Consider the following 19,011-nt stretch of genomic DNA (forward strand, 5'->3'; position numbering starts at 1 on the left):
TGTGAAAAGTTTTAGAAAGTGTTGCACTGTAGTTGCAGGTGGGATATTTTTGTGTTTGCACATAGTTTACAGGTGCTCCCAGAAATCACATGTAATAAAATCATGGTTGTATGGGAGATGTGGTAAAGTTTCAATACTATGGTCGTTAAGATAAGAACCACGTCTGATTTTGGGCCGCATAGAAATATATTTGCAAGTATAACGCGAAAGGTAAGAAAGTTACATAGGAAAGAGATCTACGAATTATTGCGTAGTTAATCTGCATCGTGACTGCCGTGGCAATTTATTTTGACAGTTTAAAATTCTAGCATGACATCCAAAGTTATTCAGATGTGTCATGCATGCTTATCCTGACATCCTGACACGTTCATCTCGTTTTCTTCACGGTGACCCGTAACATGATTTCAGTAACCACAAGGAACACAGTGTTTCTTTTAGGACCCCCCCCCCCCCCCTGTTTCAATATTCCATGTAAACAGTTTACATAAATTATTGTGCAAAATTCAATGTGTGTATTTTCACATTATTGCATGATTTTCTAAATATTAAAATCTCGCTCATATGTTTGAAAATAATGAGGTAATTGGAATATATTTGTTTGGGACTTAATGTTGTATGTACAGTTTAAGTAGCGACAACTTAGAATTATTCATTTATGATCGGTTGTGAAAACAGCTTGTAGCTGATATGAACCACTATCAAGTTTTTTTTTGAACAGCTGGTGTTAAGTGTGGAAACATTCCCGTAAATTAATTTTGAATTAAAACATACGATCTTGATATAGACATCATTATCATTTGTAAGATAATTCCAACATAAAGGGTGGACTATATTGCACCTTTTTCACAAACAAAATCTTTAACATTTCAGAAGATAGAAAAGATCAATCTTCTTTCATGGCGCCAAACATATACTGTGAACTTTCACTGAAATTTCCATATTCCTCAGCTTTAGGAGAGATTTACAACCACGTCACTGCTAACTGCTGTGTGTACTACGTATACACACAATCTTAGAAGGTCGTACATTCACATGTAAACATTGGCATCATTTTCTGTAAAGTTAACTGAAAATGATGTTCCTGGGGCAAAGTTTTATAGATCAGAATTATCTGAATTATCTGTAATCGAGTTAAAAAAAATGGTTACAATGTAGGGGATGGAGCTCTACTGGGAAAAAGCCTGAATTAATTGACAGGTGAGCACTTTTCTATTTTATAAACTTCTTCCTAATTTCTTTTTTATTAACATATTAATGTGTTTGATAAAATATATGCTGCTTTTTCTTTACTACGGATAAACCTTTGTACATAATGATTAGTGATGTTGATAGATGTGAAGTATTTATTGAGACTACTTTATGAAAAGTAGGCCTACTACAGTACATTCTTTGTTCAGGTAAATCATTCTGTCTTGGTTCTTTTACTGCGGTCAGATCTTATCTGTTGATTTGTGTATAACTGAGATGCGCTCTGATCCAGATCTTGATTGATGATATTCAAATGTGATTGTTGTATATTTTCAGATATCAAGCATGTATTGAATCAGGAGAGTCAAAAAATATAGTTATTTCTGTTGATGATGGTAAATGGTACCAGAAAGAAGTGTCTGACACTCTGTCACAAATAAAGCAGGACAGCAACCAGGCTGAGAAAATATCATTGCTTCCCAACGGACTGGAAGAACTTCCCGGCGGCAATTTTTCCTGCAGGCTTTTGCTATGGATCAATATACAAGCATAGCATTGTTACTGTCAAACTGACTTCTATAGGTCAAAATGATAGTGACAGTGATGATGGCAACAATAAAACAGACTTTAACAAGTCTAAACCAATGTTAAAAGGAAGGCATTTATTCAAAAGCGGACATGTGAAAATTATTAAACATCAACAGAGAGGTGATAATCATTTCTTTAAATGCCACGTTATGGCTTCGTACACATTTGACACTAAATATAATGTGACATTAATACTACAGAAAGAGACAGGGAAGGTCCTAGATGCCTCGTGTGATTGCAAGGCCTCTGCCATGAGGCAATGTAGTAATGTTGCTGCCTTATTATTTTCCTTACAAGATTATGTTATACATTATGGAAATACAACTGCATCTCCACAAGCCAGTTTTGCACATGGAATTTAGGAAAGAAGCATAAACGTGATCCAAAGAAATGTACAAGTACTACATACAGCAAGAAATTAAAATCTGACAGAATCATATCATTCAACTCAACAACAGAATGCATTTGTAAACAACTTCATTGCAACTTTACCTTCTAAATCTCAAAAAAATAAATATGCAAATAGATTACCCAGACTACTGTGTAGACACTGGTCATCTTAAGAAAATAATAGATGCAGCTTTATGTCTTTTTAAAATAACATGCACAGAATCAGAACCATACGAAGTTCCGAATACTAGAGGAATGGAGGACTAAACGTTATATCAGAATATATAACAGCCTCAGATGCAAAAGAAGTAGCCACTGTAGAATTTGTCTGGGATTCATCGAATTATCCAATTCAAAGCAAAAATTCAGCTCGCAATTCTAATATTTGAATTCTTAATAGCTTGGATGGTACTTTAAATAAGAAGTAAATCAGTAGTTGCGTAAAAATGTATAAAATGATTGATTGATTGATCCATCCCCATAAAATTGTCGTGCAATGCTTAGATCCCTGACCTTTCTTTTTCTAATTTTCTAATCAGATTAGTTGATACACCACAACACATTTGTTAACAAAGGAGCACATGTCAATGTTTGTGGTTAAATCTATTGTTATTTAAATAAAAAGGTCATCTATGAATAATGTTATAATAAAAGAATACTTATATATGTACATTCATAACAACAATATACCCATACAATTCAGGCAAGTTTATGTTTATGCAGGTCTCGGTAAGTATATATCGGGCCAAAATAGATCAATAGATTCATCAATATAGTTTGATTCATCTACGTGTTTTTTATGCTCCCCGAAAAATTCGGGGGAGCATATAGTCGCCGCCTTGTCCGTCCGTCCGTCCGCTTTTCTTGTCCGGGACATAACTTTGAAACAGCAAGAGGTATCAACTTTGTAGGTAGATAGATCTCATTGAGAAGTTGTTCAGTGCACAAGAACCGTAACTCTGCCTTGCCTAATTTTTTAATTATTCCCCTTTGTTTATTTTTACACTTTGAACTTTGTCCAGGACATAAATCTAAAAGTATAAGAGGTATCAACATGAAACTTTGTAGGCAGATAGATCTCATTGAGTAAGTATGCAGTACACAAAAACCGTAACTCTGCCCTGCCTAATTTTTGAATTATTCCCTTTTGTTTATTTTACACTTTGAACATTGTCCGGGTCATAACTCTAAAACAATAAGAGGTATCAACATGAAACTTTGTAGGTAGATAGATCTCATTGAGCAGGTGTGCAGTGCATAAGAACCGTAACTCTGCCTTTGCTAATTTTTGAATTATTCCCCTTTGTTTATTTTTACACTTTGAACTTTGTCCGGGACATGAATCTAAATGTATAACAGGTATCAACATGAAACTTTGTAGGTAGATAGATCTCATTGAGTAGGTGTGCAGTACACAAGAATCGTAACACTGCCTTGCCTTATTTTTGAATTATCCCCCTTTGTTTATTTTACACTTTGAACTTTGTCCGGGACATAACTCTAAAAGTATAAGAGGTATCAACATGAAACTTTGTAGGTAGATAGATCTCATTGAGAAGGTGTGCAGTGCAGAAGAACCGTAACTCTGCCTTGTCTCATTTTTAAATTATTCCCCTTTGTTTATTTTCATTTGAACTTTGTGCAGGTCATAACTCTAAAACTATAAGAGGTATTAACATGAAACTTTGTATGTTTCGAACTTTGTGCAGGTCATAACTCTAAAATTATAAGAGGTATCAACATGAAACTTTGTTGGTAGATAGATCTCATTAAGTAGGTTTGCAGAACACAAGACTGTTACACTGTCTTGCCTACATTTTGAATTATTCACCTTTGTTTATTTTACACTTTGAGCTTTGTCCGGGACATAACTCTAAAAGTATAAGAGGTATCAACATAAAACTTTGTAGGTAGATAGATCTCATTGAGTAGTTGTGCAGTACACAAGAATCGTAACTTTGCCTTGCCTAATTTTTGAATTATCCCCCTTTGTTTATTTTACACTTTGAACTTTGTCCGGGACATTACTGTAAATGTATAAGAGGTATCAACATGAAACTTTGTAATAATAATAATAATAATAATAATAACTTTATTTACCGAAGGTAACACATTAAGACATATACAGATTGCAACATCTTATTTACAATGCGGCCTTCTAAAATAAAAATAAAAACACACACACAAAAGAACACATATCAATCAAAGAAAATATAACATGTAAAAAGAAATGATTAAATGGTTATATGAAAAACATGCTCATTCTTGGGGATCATAGTTATTATCAATCTGATATTCAAGTTTACAGAAACAGGCATCTAAATCGTGTATCTTATTGTGAAGATAATTACGTAAGATAAACTCAAAACTGGTCGTTTGAAATGCAGGCCTGCTCAAATGCAATTAGTTCCAGACTTTAGAAAAATCAGTCGTCGTTGTAACCTTTATTGAATCATGTTAATACCAAGTGATGATGCATTTATAAGAAAAATATATACCAATGAAATTAAAGTTACTTCTGTTTGACTAGATTCTAATTATGTAAGTAATTTCGTAAAAAGAAGGACTTGGTCGTAAAATAGCATTTAATGTTTTTTCTAGTATTTCTAATGAACCTTAGTTACAAATAAAATCTGTAGTAATAATTACGCAATAATAATCATTTATATTTTTCATAATAGCATAAAAAGTTTCCTTTCAATTAAGAGACGTATATGAAAAGTATTATAGAGATATGTGAAAAGTTTTAGACAGTGTTGCACTGTAGTTGCAGGTGGGATATTTTTGTGTTGGGCATAGTTTACAGGCGCTCCCAGAACTCTCATTTAAAAAAATCATGGTTGTATGGGAGATGTGGTAAAGTTTCAATACTATGGTCGTTAAGATAAGAACCACGTCTGATTTTGGGCCGCATAGAAATATATTTGCAAGTATAACGGGAAAGGTAAGAAAGTTACATAGGAAAGAGATCTACGGATTATTGCGTAGTTAATCTGCATCGTGACTGCCGTGGCAATTTATTTTGACAGTTTAAAATTCTAGCATGACATCCAAAGTTATTCAGATGTGTCATGCATGCTTATCCTGACATCCTGACACGTTCATCTCGTTTTCTTCACGGTGACCCGTAACATGATTTCAGTAACCACAAGGAACACAGTGTTTCTTTTAGGACCCCCCCCCCTGTTTCAATATTCCATGTAAACAGTTTACATAAATTATTGTGCAAAATTCAATGTGTGTATTTTCACATTATTGCATGATTTTCTAAATATTAAAATCTCGCTCCTATGTTTGAAAATAATGAGGTAATTGGAATATATTTGTTTGGGACTTAATGTTGTATGTACAGTTTAAGTAGCGACAACTTTGAATTATTCATTTATGATCGGTTGTGAAAACAGCTTGTAGCTGATATGAACCACTATCAAGTTTTTTTTTGAACAGCTGGTGTTAAGTGTGGAAACATTCCCGTAAATTAATTTTGAATTAAAACATACGATCTTGATATAGACATCATTATCATTTGTAAGATAATTCCAACATAAAGGGTGGACTATATTGCACCTTTTTCACAAACAAAATCTTTAACATTTCAGAAGATAGAAAAGATCAATCTTCTTTCATGGCGCCAAACATATACTGTGAACTTTCACTGAAATTTCCATATTCCTCAGCTTTAGGAGAGATTTACAACCACGTCACTGCTAACTGCTGTGTGTACTACGTATACACACAATCTTAGAAGGTCGTACATTCACATGTAAACATTGGCATCAATTTTCTGTAAAGTTAACTGAAAATGATGTTCCTGGGGCAAAGTTTTATAGATCAGAATTATCTGGATTATCTGTAATCGAGTTAAAAAAAAAATGGTTACAATGTAGGGGGATGGAGCTCTACTGGGAAAAAGCCTGAATTAATTGACAGGTGAGCACTTTTCTATTTTATAAAACTTCTTCCTAATTTCTTTTTTATTAACATATTAATGTGTTTGATAAAATATATGCTGCTTTTTCTTTACTACGGATAAACCTTTGTACATAATGATTAGTGATGTTGATAGATGTGAAGTATTTATTGAGACTACTTTATGAAAAGTGGCCTACTACAGTACATTTCTTTTGTTCAGGTAAATCATTCTGTCTTGGTTCTTTTTACTGCGGTCAAGATCTTATCTGTTGATTTGTGTATAACTGAGATGCGCTCTGATCCAGATCTTTATTGATGATATTCAAAATGTGATTGTTGTATATTTTCAGATATCAAGCATGTATTGAATCAGGAGAGTCAAAAAATATAGTTATTTCTGTTGATGATGGTAAATGGTACCAGAAAGAAGTGTCTGACACTCTGTCACAAATAAAGCAGGACAAGCAAACCAGGCTGAGAAAATATCATTGCTTCCCAACGGACTGGAAGAACTTCCCGGCGGCAATTTTTCCTGCAGGCTTTTTGCTATGGATCAATATACAAGCAATAGCATTGTTACTGTCAAACTGACTTCTATAGGTCAAAAATGATAGTGACAGTGGATGATGGCAACAATAAAACAGACTTTAACAAGTCTAAACCAATGTTAAAAGGAAGGCATTTATTCAAAAGCGGACATGTGAAAATTATTAAACATCAACAGAGAGGTGATAATCATTTCTTTAAATGCCACGTTATGGTTTCGTACACATTTGACACTAAAATATAATGTGACATTAATACTACAGAAAGAGACAGGGAAGGTCCCTAGATGCCTCGTGTGATTGCAAGGCCTCTTGCCATGAGGTAATGTAATAATGTTGCTGCCTTTTATTTTTCCTTACAAGATTATGTTATACATTTATGGAAATACAACTGCATCTCCACAGCCCATGTTTTGCACATGGAAATTTAGGAAAGAAGCATAAACGTGATCCAAAGAAATGTACAAGTACTACATTACAGCAAGAAATTAAAAATCTGACAGAATCCATATCATTCAACTCAACAACAGAATGCATTTGTAAACAACTTCATTGCAACTTTACCTTCTAAATCTCAAAAAAATAAATATGCAAATAGATTACCCAGACTACTGTGTAGACACTGGTCATCTTAAGAAAATAAATAGATGCAGCTTTATGTCTTTTTAAAAATAACATGCACAGAAATCAGAACCATACGAAGTTCCGAATACTAGAGGAAAATTCAAAGTCCTGAGGAATGGAGGACTAAACGTTATATCAGAATATATAACAGCCTCAGATGCAAAAGAAGGGTAGCCACTGTAGAATTTGTCTGGGATTCATCGAATTATCCAATTCAAAGCAAAAATTCAGCCTCGCAATTTCTAATATTTGAATTCTTAATAGCTTGGATGGTACTCTTAAATAAGAAGTAAATCAGTAGTTGCGTAAAAAATGTATAAAATGATTGATTGATTGATCCATCCCCATAAAGTTTTGTCGTGCAATGCTTTAGATCCCTGACCTTTCTTTTTCTAATTTTCTAATCAGATTAGTTGATACACCACAACACATTTGTTAACAAAGGAGCAAACAATGTCAATGTTTTGTGGTTAAATCTATTGTTATTTAAATAAAAAAAGGTCATTATGAATAATGTTATACTTAAAAGAATACTTATAATGTAAACATTTCATAACAACAATATACCCATACAATCAGGCAAGTTTATGTTTATGCAGGTTCTCGGTTTAGTATATTCGGGCCAAAAACAGATTCAATAGATTCATCAATATAGTTTGATTCATCTACGTGTTTTTTATGCTCCCGAAAAATTCCGGCGGGGCATATAGTTCGCCGCCCTTGTCTCCGTCCGTCGCTTTTCTTGTCCGGGACATAACTTTGAAACAGCAAGAGGTATCAACTTGAAAACTTTGTAGGTAGATAGATCTCATTGAGAAGTTGTTCAGTGCACAAGAACCGTAACTCTGCCTTGCCTAATTTTTTAATTATTCCCTTTGTTTATTTTTACACTTTGAACTTTGTCCAGGACATAAATCTAAAAGTATAAGAGGTATCAACATGAAAACTTTGTAGGCAGATAGATTTTTCTCATTGAGTAAGTATGCATACACAAAAACCGTAACTCTGCCCCTGCCTAATTTTTGAATTATTCCCTTTTGTTTATTTTACACTTTGAACATTGTCCGGGTCCATAACTCTAAAACAATAAGAGGTATCAACATGAAACTTTGTAGGTAGATAGATCTCATTGAAGCAGGTGTGCAGTGCATAAGAACCGTAACTCTGCCTTTGCTAATTTTTGAATTATTCCCCTTTGTTTATTTTACACTTTGAACTTTGTCCGGGACATGAATCCTAAATGTATAACAGGTATCAACATGAAACTTTGTAGGTAGATAGATCTCATTGAGTAGGTGTTGCAGTACACAAGAATCGTAAACACTGCCTTGCCTTATTTTTGAATTATTCCCCCTTTGTTTATTTTACACTTTGAACTTTGTCCGGGACATAACTCTAAAAGTATAAGAGGTATCAACATGAAACTTTGTAGGTAGATAGATCTCATTGAGAAGGTGTGCAGTGCACAAGAACCGTAACTCTGCCTTGCCTCATTTTTAAATTATCCCCCTTTGTATATTTTCATTTGAACTTTGTGCAGGTCATAACTCTAAAACTATAAGAGGTATTAACATGAAACTTTGTATGTAGATAGTTCTCATTGAGTAGGTGTGCAGTGCACAAGAACCGTAACTCTGCCTTACCTAATTTTTGAAGTATCCCCTTTGTTTATTTTACACTTTGAACTTTGTCCGGGAGATAACTCTAAAACTATAAGAGGTATCAACATGAAACTTTGTAGGTAGATAGATCTCATCGAGTAGGTGTGCAGTGCACAAGAACCGTAACTCTACCTTGCCAATGTTTTTAATTATTCCCCTTTGTTTATTTTCACACTTCGAACTTTGTGCAGGTCATAACTCTAAAATTATAAGAGGTATCAACATGAAACTTTGTTGGTAGATAGATCTCATTAAGTAGGTTTGCAGAACACAAGACTGTTACACTGTCTTGCCTACATTTTGAATTATTCACCTTTGTTTATTTTACACTTTGAGCTTTGTCCGGGACATAACTCTAAAAGTATAAGAGGTATCAACATAAAACTTTGTAGGTAGATAGATCTCATTGAGTAGTTGTGCAGTACACAAGAATCGTAACTTTGCCTTGCCTAATTTTTTTGAATTATCCCCCTTTGTTTATTTTTACACTTTGAACTTTGTCGGTACATTACTGTAAATGTATAAGAGGTATCAACATGAAACTTTGTAATAATAATAATTAATAATAATAATAACTTTATTTACCGAAGGTAACAACATTAAGACATATACAGATTGCAACATCTTATTTACAATGCGGCCTTCTAAAATAAAAATAAAAACACACACACAAAAGAACACATATCAATCAAAGAAAATATAACATGTAAAAAGAAATGATTAAATGGTTATATGAAAAACATGCTCATTCTTGGGGATCATAGTTATTATCAATCTGATATTCAAGTTATCAAGTTCAAACAACTCGGAAAGAAAATGGTTGAAAAATATTTCTGTTTATATGCATACTAGTAATAAGTGTTCCATCAGGGATAAACTTTCAGTTATTGTGAATACATGACTTATCAATGTCACAATTTCATCCAGAGAGATTCATGAAATTCTCACAAAACAATAAGTCAAGTATGGTCAGTTAAAACTAGAACTATCACTAAATGTGATTAATACCCCCACAAAACTGCTTTGGACATTAGGATGTAACAGAATACCTTGTAAAAGAATTGAAATAGAGCTATGTTTGTGGGCAATTAAAGATAATAAGTTGTAGTTCTTGTATGTTGCATTTCCTTACAATGTGGTTGACCATTGATGAAGTTTTATTGAATAACTCTGTAATAAGTCCAGAAAGACAAGGAAAAGGGTCAAAGGGCAATAACTCTATAAATACTGCAGATGGAGTGATGGTTATTGTGCACTGCACTTTCTCTCATTTTGCTTGACCATTGTATGAAGTGGTATTGAATTCCAACTACTAGTTTTCAAGTATACATGTATATAACTTGTCTGAACCTACTGTACCTTTACTGTTATCCAACAGTAACATGACAGAAGTATACTAAGAACAGAAAATAATGTAAAATGTACTAGTTACACATTTAGTTACACACAACTTGACAGCAAATTATACATTTTTCAATATAATAAAATACAAAAAGGAAAACTGTTTCTCTCTGTAACCAAAGAGAAATCATAAATATTAACTTCAGACTCATACTCTTATTACTAGTAACCTTTAGCATTAATGGCCTCTGATGGCTGAATTCTAAGGTTGTTATAATATATGTACTTTTCCAGTCAAAATGAGGTAAATATTTTTCAAGGAAATCTTCTTATAAATATATATGCAACACAAAACAAATAAATTTAACAATATGACAATAAGTTAAATTCAGTATTTGACCTTGATGGTCAGTCATCTTAAAGGGACTCCACTGAGGCTTTTGACATGACCGGATTGGAAATAATTTTTCAAGATTGATTATATGATATTCTATTTGATGTAAATCTCAGCAAAAAACCTATATGCAAAAATTTCAGATCATACACTTGCTCTGTTTTCCCAGAATGATTACTTGAATAGTGTAAAATGTCCCAAAAATGAGCAGTGTTAGCGAGCTTTTGATTCATACATGTATCGGGAAGAATAGAATAAGAATGATATGTATACAAATTTCAATGTATTTCTGAATATATTTCTTGACAGTATTTGCATATCATTCTGGACACAAGGGAAAAACAACAGCATTTATTGCAAAAAAGCTGGTATACTGCTTTTGTACTGGAAATACTTCCATGAGGGTAATGTTGTTTTTAATTTTGACTACTAAGTCAAATATATATATGTGTTTCAAAATTTTCCACAGCTCAATAAAATAAATGTGGGTTTTTATTATAAACAAACATTTAAAGAGAACTTACACTGAACAATACTATCATAGTATGTCTTGACCATATCACATTAAAAACCTCACACAACAGTCTGCTATATCACACACCTGAAATAAATGCATTTTTTATTTAACATTCATATGATTTTCATATCAACAATAAAGCATTCCCAACTTATAGTTATCTAAATCCTTTGGCTTAATAGTCAAATCAGTGACATCATGTACATGTATATATATACCAACTCAAAACAGGTCAATGCATCAAACTATTGGAACAAATCAGAAGCAAGTAAAGTGTTGACCTTAAACCATTCAGACAATATCATTCATGTTTATAAAATACAAGGATTATTTGTGAAATTAATCAGTCAAATCCCATGTTATCAATTTAATTATATATTTTCCTTATATCAACAATTTTTTCATATTACTAGAAAGTCCCCTAATCATCATGTAAACAAAGTTTTTTATGATACACAGTCTAAGTACTATCGTCTGTTTTTGTATGCACTAGCATAGAGCAGAATGGGGAACCACACACTTGTTTGTGGGCGAACACTTCTGGATCAGAAATTACCTTCTAAAAAAATCTAGTTGTAGAATTTTTCTTTAAATACAGGCAAATGTGACTGAGTGACAATGCTTGAGCAAAATAAATAAAATCCAGTTGTTTGCATATGTGTTTGTCCTTAAGGGTCTCTTTATTCGCTCATTTAAAGCTTAATACTAGGTAATTATGTACATAAAGAGAAACAGAAATTCTAAAAAGAAAGTCCAAAATCGCAATATTGAAAATGCTGCTCAGTTTGATTGAGCCAGTTCATGGATAGTACTGGAAAGTGCATGCTACTGTTCACACAAAATAGCACCAGGTTAAGCAGTATTCAACATTTAAACATGTAATGGTAAAATTTTGAAATTAGAAACATTAGCAGGTGTATTTTTATGGCAGTGATCATGGAACCTCCAATGTGACATGTATGTTAGTGCCATTCCATGAAAAGTGGTGTATGATTCCCAAAGAATACAATGTGTGTTCCCTTAATGAAAAAAAGAATGGGGGAACTGAACAAAAAAGGATACTGTTCATCAAGATTCTGTGTATTTTTTTCTTTGTTTTTCAAAAACTTTGGTTTAGATTGTTTCAATAATTAGACTATAAAAACTGAATTTGGCAAAGTATTTGAACTCGGTAAGTGTCAGAGTGTGAACCGAAGCCTTAAAGAATAATCAGACACCTCCTCTAGGACAGACTTACAAGTTACAACATGTAAGGCCTTACTGTTTGCATGTAAACAAAGTAGTTTTTTGACTTCCATACAAAATACTAAATCACTTTAACTATACTGATTGCTAAAAAGCAACAGCTGAGTCAAAGGTTGGTTCAGATAATTGCCCATTGAGTATCTTTTTGGAAGTTATAATAGGTCACCAAAAATAACAGGCTTTTGAAAAATAAATTAAAATCATTTCTGGGGCATATTATGGACCTTTAAGCCAGTATGTGCTAGGGGGTGAGGACAGTAATTTGCATTTTCCAGTACTGTTTAGCCTCAAACAAACCGAGCTTGCAACATTTTCAATGGTGTCATTTTGGGTGTTCTTAAGGGATTCTATTTTTCCTCTATGATATATGCATTGTAAACAAACAATAATTTTTGGTTCACCAATTTGCCATTACATAATGTCATGCTACAATACCATTGTCAATAGCATTCATAGAATTATTAGTCTAACTAATTTAATTTGTCAGAGAGACGCTGAGATAATTTTGGACGGGCGACAGTATGAAAAGTAAAAGTTTGTTAAATAGGTCAAATCATTCACGCTGAATTTATTTTCAACCCAACAGCAGGGGCCATGGTTTAGAATCAATATCTATAACCACTTCATCACAGATGTCCCGCCCCTACAACTCCATAGTACTCCCCTGCACCCCTTTAATCTAGATTATATTACACCTTTCACTTTTTCTGTTTGCATTGTCTAAATTTCCTTTATTTTATCAGATTAATAGAACACGGATTTACATTTTGTAATATAAATCCGTGAATAGAACAATAGAAAATACAATGTATGACAATCTGCATGTAGAAACGAATATCTATGATTGAGTAAATAAAAACAATATAACAATACTTAATCTATAACAGCAATCTATTATCTAGTTTATTTATTATTATTAAATATTTTAATATCCTATACAAATGAGAATCCAGATTAATTTTATAATTTATTATTATACAGTTAGTTCTGTTGAACCTTTATCTGTTATCTATTAAATATAAAGGATATACCAAACAGAAGCAAAAATACTCAAACATAAATATTTTTCAGTCCAAATGAATTTTAAAAATGTTAATTTTAGGTGGGACGAATCGTCACTGTGGCGAATCGTTACCCTGTTACCGACAAATTTTATCAACAAATCTTCAAAAATTTATACACGGGCGGCACAGTTTCATAAAGTCTTTCTTATTTAGCCTCATCTACATCTACATCTACATTGTACGTCGGCGCAATTACACTTGACTATGACGCGACGGGTGGTGCTAGGTCAAGAAAAAGAAATATACAAGAAATGATAGAAAGTTAGAAGAGGTTGGATAGTACAAAGGTAGAGATATAGACAAAAAGTATGGCCAGCTATATTTCGCCTCTTCAACCCAAACCTCTCCGGTTACGGTGGCCGCTGCCGGCACAGCCTTGGATATCACTAGTGGGTACTTGTAGCTGGGCCCATAAGGCGACTTAGAATGTGATGGCTGATAGCCCCTGCTTGAAGGATACCAAGTCAGGGGCCTCTGCAACGGAGGCAGGTAAGCTGTTCCATATTGTGGCTGTACGAGGGAAGAAGGAGTTCTTGTAGTACGATGTAGATGTTGATGGTAGATGGAACTTCTTGGAGTGGTCACTTCTAGTGCGGCTCGGGGCAGGGGTGAGATAATCGCTGACTGGTATGTCCACAAGGTCATTGGTGATCTTGAACATCATGGTCAGCTGGGCTTTGGTCCGTCGTGACTCTAATGTCTCCCACTCCAAGTGTTGGATCATTGAGAATACGCTGCTTGTGTTGTGGTAACGGTTCGTCACATATCTTGCAGCTCTCCTCTGGACCATCTCGAGCTTGCGTGTAAGGTCCTTGGTATAAGGGTTCCAGACGGTGGATCAATATTCAAGGCCTGGTCGCACGAGTGACATGTAGGCTGTGCTCTTGACCTGTTCATTGCTGATGCGCAGGTTGCGTCGAAGGAAGCCGAGTGTACTGTTGCCCTTCTTTACGATCTTGTCAACATGTTGATTCCAGGAGAGGTTTCCAGACATATGGACTCCGAGGTACTTGGTTATCGAGTCTATCTCGAGTGTGTGGCCCTTCAAGGAGTACGGGTATATGATGGGGTTCCTCTTCCTGTGGTCCCTGATTATGCTGCATTTCTCTGGGTGGAAACTCATGCCCCAGCGTTTCTCCCACAATGCCAACTTCTTCAGGTCATCCTGTAAAACGTGGCAGTCCTCTTCAGTGTTGATTTCCCGGTATACCACACAGTCGTCAGCAAAGAGTCTGGCTTTGGACGTGACATGAAGTGGCAGGTCATTGATGAAGACCAGGAAGAGTATGGGTCCGAGCACACTTCCCTGGGGGACTCCGCTGATAACGGGTGCTGGTCGGACGTTTGCTCCATCAACAACTACGCGCTGAGTGGGGCCTGTGAGGAATGCCTCAATCCACTTCAGGGTATGGTTTCTGATGCCATAATGATGGAGCTTGACAAGCAAGCGACTGTGTGGGACGCGGTCGAAGGCTTTGCTGAAGTCCAGTACAGCGAGGTCATGTTGTTTACGCCGGTCCATGGACTTGGTGAGCTCATCTGTCAGCGTTAGTAGCTGGGTTTCGCAGCTCCGCCTTCTTCTAAATCCATGCTGGCTGTCGGTGAGTATCTTGTGACTATCCAGATGATTCATTATGTTGGTAACGATGATGTGCTCCAGCATCTTGCAGGCTATGCAGGTGAGGGATACCGGTCGATAGTTGATGGCTTTTAAGCGCTCCCCTTTCTTAAATATGGCTGACACGTTGGCTGTTATCCACACCTCAGGTATGCTGCCAGAAGAGAGGCACTTTCTGTAGATGACGACCAGGTATGATGAACACTGTTCAGCCATCTCCTTAAGGATGCGCGCAGATATCATGTCTGGGCCTGCTGCCTTCTTTGGGTTGAGCTTCCTGAGTAGTGTAAGCACTCCCTTGTTGGTAATCTCTATGTCAGGCATGGTGGGGGATGGTTCACCCTCAGGATTTGGGATGCTGGATTTGTCCTCCCTAGTGAAAACGGATTGGTATTGTTTGTTTAGGATATTGGCTTTGTCGATTGATTCAGCATGTAACTTGCCCTTGTCTTTCAGTGGTGAAACCCCACAGTTGTCCCTTCTCAACGATTTGATGTAATTCCAGAACTTTTTTTGTTTTGATGGTTGTTCTGAGGCTGGATCATTAGCATCGATTAGATCTTCTAAGTATAGCCAATATTCTTGTCGTTCTTTCTTTTGAGTTTCTCTTTTGGCCTGATGGTATCGCCGCCTATCCTTGAGGGAACCAGTTGATTTGAACTTGGATAGTAGTTTGTTTCTTTTTCGATGGAGAGTCTTTACTGTCTTGGTGATCCATGGTTTGTGTATCTTGTTACCCGAGATGGTTTTGGAGGGAATGTACCTGGTGACTAATGACTTCAGCTTACTCTCAAAGATCTTCCAGGAATGGTCAGCAGAGCTGTTGGCTGTCTCTTCAGTGAACTGTGGTAAATATGACGTCAGTTCAGCCTTGAAGCTTTCAAAGTCAGCTTTTCTATATTGAAGGACATTCCTTGGAGGTTCACGAACTCTCATGGGGCGGAGGCTTGACTCTATGAACACTGCTTCATGGTCGGCTATGCCAGGAAGGACTTCGCAACGGTTGATGAGAGACTGGTTATTGGTGAAGAAGAGGTCAAGACAGGATTCCGTATATTCGGTTGTTCGAGTAGGTTTATCAACTATCTGAACAAGGAAGGCATCTTTCAATATGTCTAAGAGTTGCTGGCATTGCTTCATGGGTGTGGCATGTAGCTGTGGACACTCATTGACCCAGTCTATACCTCCAAGGTTAAAGTCACCGCCCAACCATAAGTGCACACCCCTGGGTATCCGCGAAAGGCAGGTGTCAAGCATGTCAAGGTATTCAGGGGTTGTCTTGGATGGAGGCTTGTAGAAAGCACCAACATACAGGTCTTGGACTCCTTTTACCTTGATTTTGCACCATACCACCTCACAATCACCTGGTGGGTTCAGCTCTGCTGGCTCATCACTTGTATAAATGTCAGAAACAAGCAAGAAAACCCCGCCTCCCTGTGTTCCATCTTGGCGGTCACGTCTGTATGACTTCAAGTGTGGTGGGAAGACTTCAGAGGAATTAATGCTGCTGTCCAGCCAGGATTCAGTGCCAATAATGATGTCGGCTTCTGTTAAGGCAATCATATTCTCGAGCTGAGCCTTCTTTCCTGGGCCTTTAATAGACTGGCAGTTAATGTTCAGCACTCTGAGTGGCAGGTCATACCGTTTCTCTGGTTGGTTACCTGAAGTGGAGCTATGGAGTCTGCGATGCGGCGATGAAGTAGCATTGGGGCAGCTAAAGCTGATCTCACTGTCAATGTTTGAGGTATCGCTAAGGTTGGCGAAACTATTTGTAGTGTCAAAGAGTTTTGTGTTGAATAAGCCAGTTGAGAAGTTCGGCAGCCCACACTGGACGCATTCCCATGTGTAGTTGGTAAGGGCTTTGTAGACCGCATCGGGCATACCCATGCATTCTTGGTGATACCAGCAGTCGCATGTGTCGCAGCAAACACTAGGTTTGCCCACCCATTTACAGGCTTTACTACAAATGACACATGGAAATTTGAGCTTCCTAGGACCAGGGTTAGGTTCAATGTCCGACAACAATAGGGAGCAAAGATAAAGAAGAACAAGCCTGTTACGACAAACTGGGCCTTTCGCCTTCCCCATGTGTATCTTTATGCAAGTGGAGAACTGCATAGATAGACTGATTGCAGGCCTATCCTGCACAAGCAAGGGCATATTGGTGGGTAGATCCACTGAATGGCATGGTAATCTGATAATTTTATAAAACAGAAGGACAGATGCAATTGAAAAAGGTTAAATAAAGTGTTTAAACATGACTAACTTACTGGATGTAGGCCTGCAGAGTCATACAGGATGTTTACAAAAACGCTAGGCATTCTGGGAGAAATTCAAAATGGCGGACATTTTGAGTATCAATGGACAACAATGAAAAAGTCTGAAAAGCACTTTACATGTATAATGGACCATCAAACCTGGTAAATATGGACATTAGATATTCATAAACCAATTGCAATATTGAGATTAATTCCAAAATTTTTGGAGAGAAAATAACTTTCGTGAAGAGAAGAAACAGGAAGTGACCGTAGCGCACCACCGCAAGTTAACATCACATGAATTTTATAAATGTTAATTTTAGGTGGGGCGAATCGTCACTAAATTGGGACGAATCGTCACGGTGACAAATCGTTACACTGTTACCGACAAATTTTATAAACAAATCTTCAAAAATTGATCACACGGGTGGCTCAGTTTCATAAAGTCTTTCTTATTCAATCGAAGAACTGTCAAAATTACTAAAGAACTTACAATTTCTTCAAAATATCCTGGATGTCTGTATCAATAACGAACTGACGAAAGTCGAATCAACATGGCTGACCTCAATGACCTGTCACGTGATTCAATCGCGCATTGATATTTTTTCTGTACACAGCACAAATTTACTGTAATTTTCGATATCATGATACATTTCAAAATGTATGATAACCCTCCTGTATAGAATGAAGGTACGGATTTTCTAACTTGTTACCGACCATACGGAACTATTTACTACGTGCATGTATATTTATTGCCGAAATTCGGTTCGCCATAAGCTTCAGATGTAGCTTATAACTTTGGGCCGCTCTGCGCAAGCGCAGCGACCCAAAAAGTACTTTATACGCCTAAATAAATTAACTCTAGAGTTCAATTTTTTACACACATCATTTACCTGACAGTGCCAATTGAGTGTATTTTCAACATAAATACCAAGCAGTTTTTGTGATTCTACATTGTCAAGAGTTGAGTCGTTAATTTTCAAATTTAATGCTTTTGCAATCTTTAGCTTTTGTCTACTACCTACCAGCATACTTTTAGATTTTCTTTAGGGTGTAAAAGCATATTATTTATTTTACACCACTTAATAATCATATTAAGGCTATATTGTAGTTTTTCTTCTATAACTGATATGTCATCTCCAGATTTATGCAACGTGGAATCATCAGCATATAAATCTATGTTAACATCCTCGCAAATATTTGGTAGATCATTTATATAAAGAAGAAACAGTAAAGGACCTAATATTGAGCCTTGTGGAACGCCAGAGGTAACATATTGTACGTCAGATTTTAAGTCTCCAATTTGAATTAATTGCATACGATTAGACAAATACGAATGAAACAGTTTTACTGATGTGACAGAAAAGTGATAAAGTTTGAGTTTATATAAAAGTATTTCATGGTCAACTAAATCAAACGCCTTTTGCAGGTCTAAAAATACTGTACCTATATATTTGCCACTATCAACATCTTTTAAGGCGTCCGTGGCCGAGTGGTTAAGGTCGTTGACTTCAAATCACTCTCCCCTCGCCGCTGTGGGTTCGAATCCCGACAGGGACTTTGGATTCTTTCATGCGAGGAAGTTATCTAGCTAGCTTAAGGAACGTCGGTGGTTCTACTCAGGTGCCCATTCATGCCTGAAATATGCACGGAAGGGCACCTGAGG

General features: G+C 36.0%; 1 pseudogene; it reads left to right on the top strand.

Moving 5' to 3' along the window:
• Positions 1–138: 138 nt before the first annotated feature.
• LOC132747528 (uncharacterized) lies at positions 139–2,739 on the top strand (annotated as a pseudogene).
• Positions 2,740–19,011: the final 16,272 nt, after the last annotated feature.

Source organism: Ruditapes philippinarum, unplaced genomic scaffold, assembly GCF_026571515.1.
Source record: "Ruditapes philippinarum isolate M1 unplaced genomic scaffold, ASM2657151v2 ctg379_1_1_1_1, whole genome shotgun sequence".
NCBI lineage: Eukaryota > Metazoa > Mollusca > Bivalvia > Venerida > Veneridae > Ruditapes > Ruditapes philippinarum.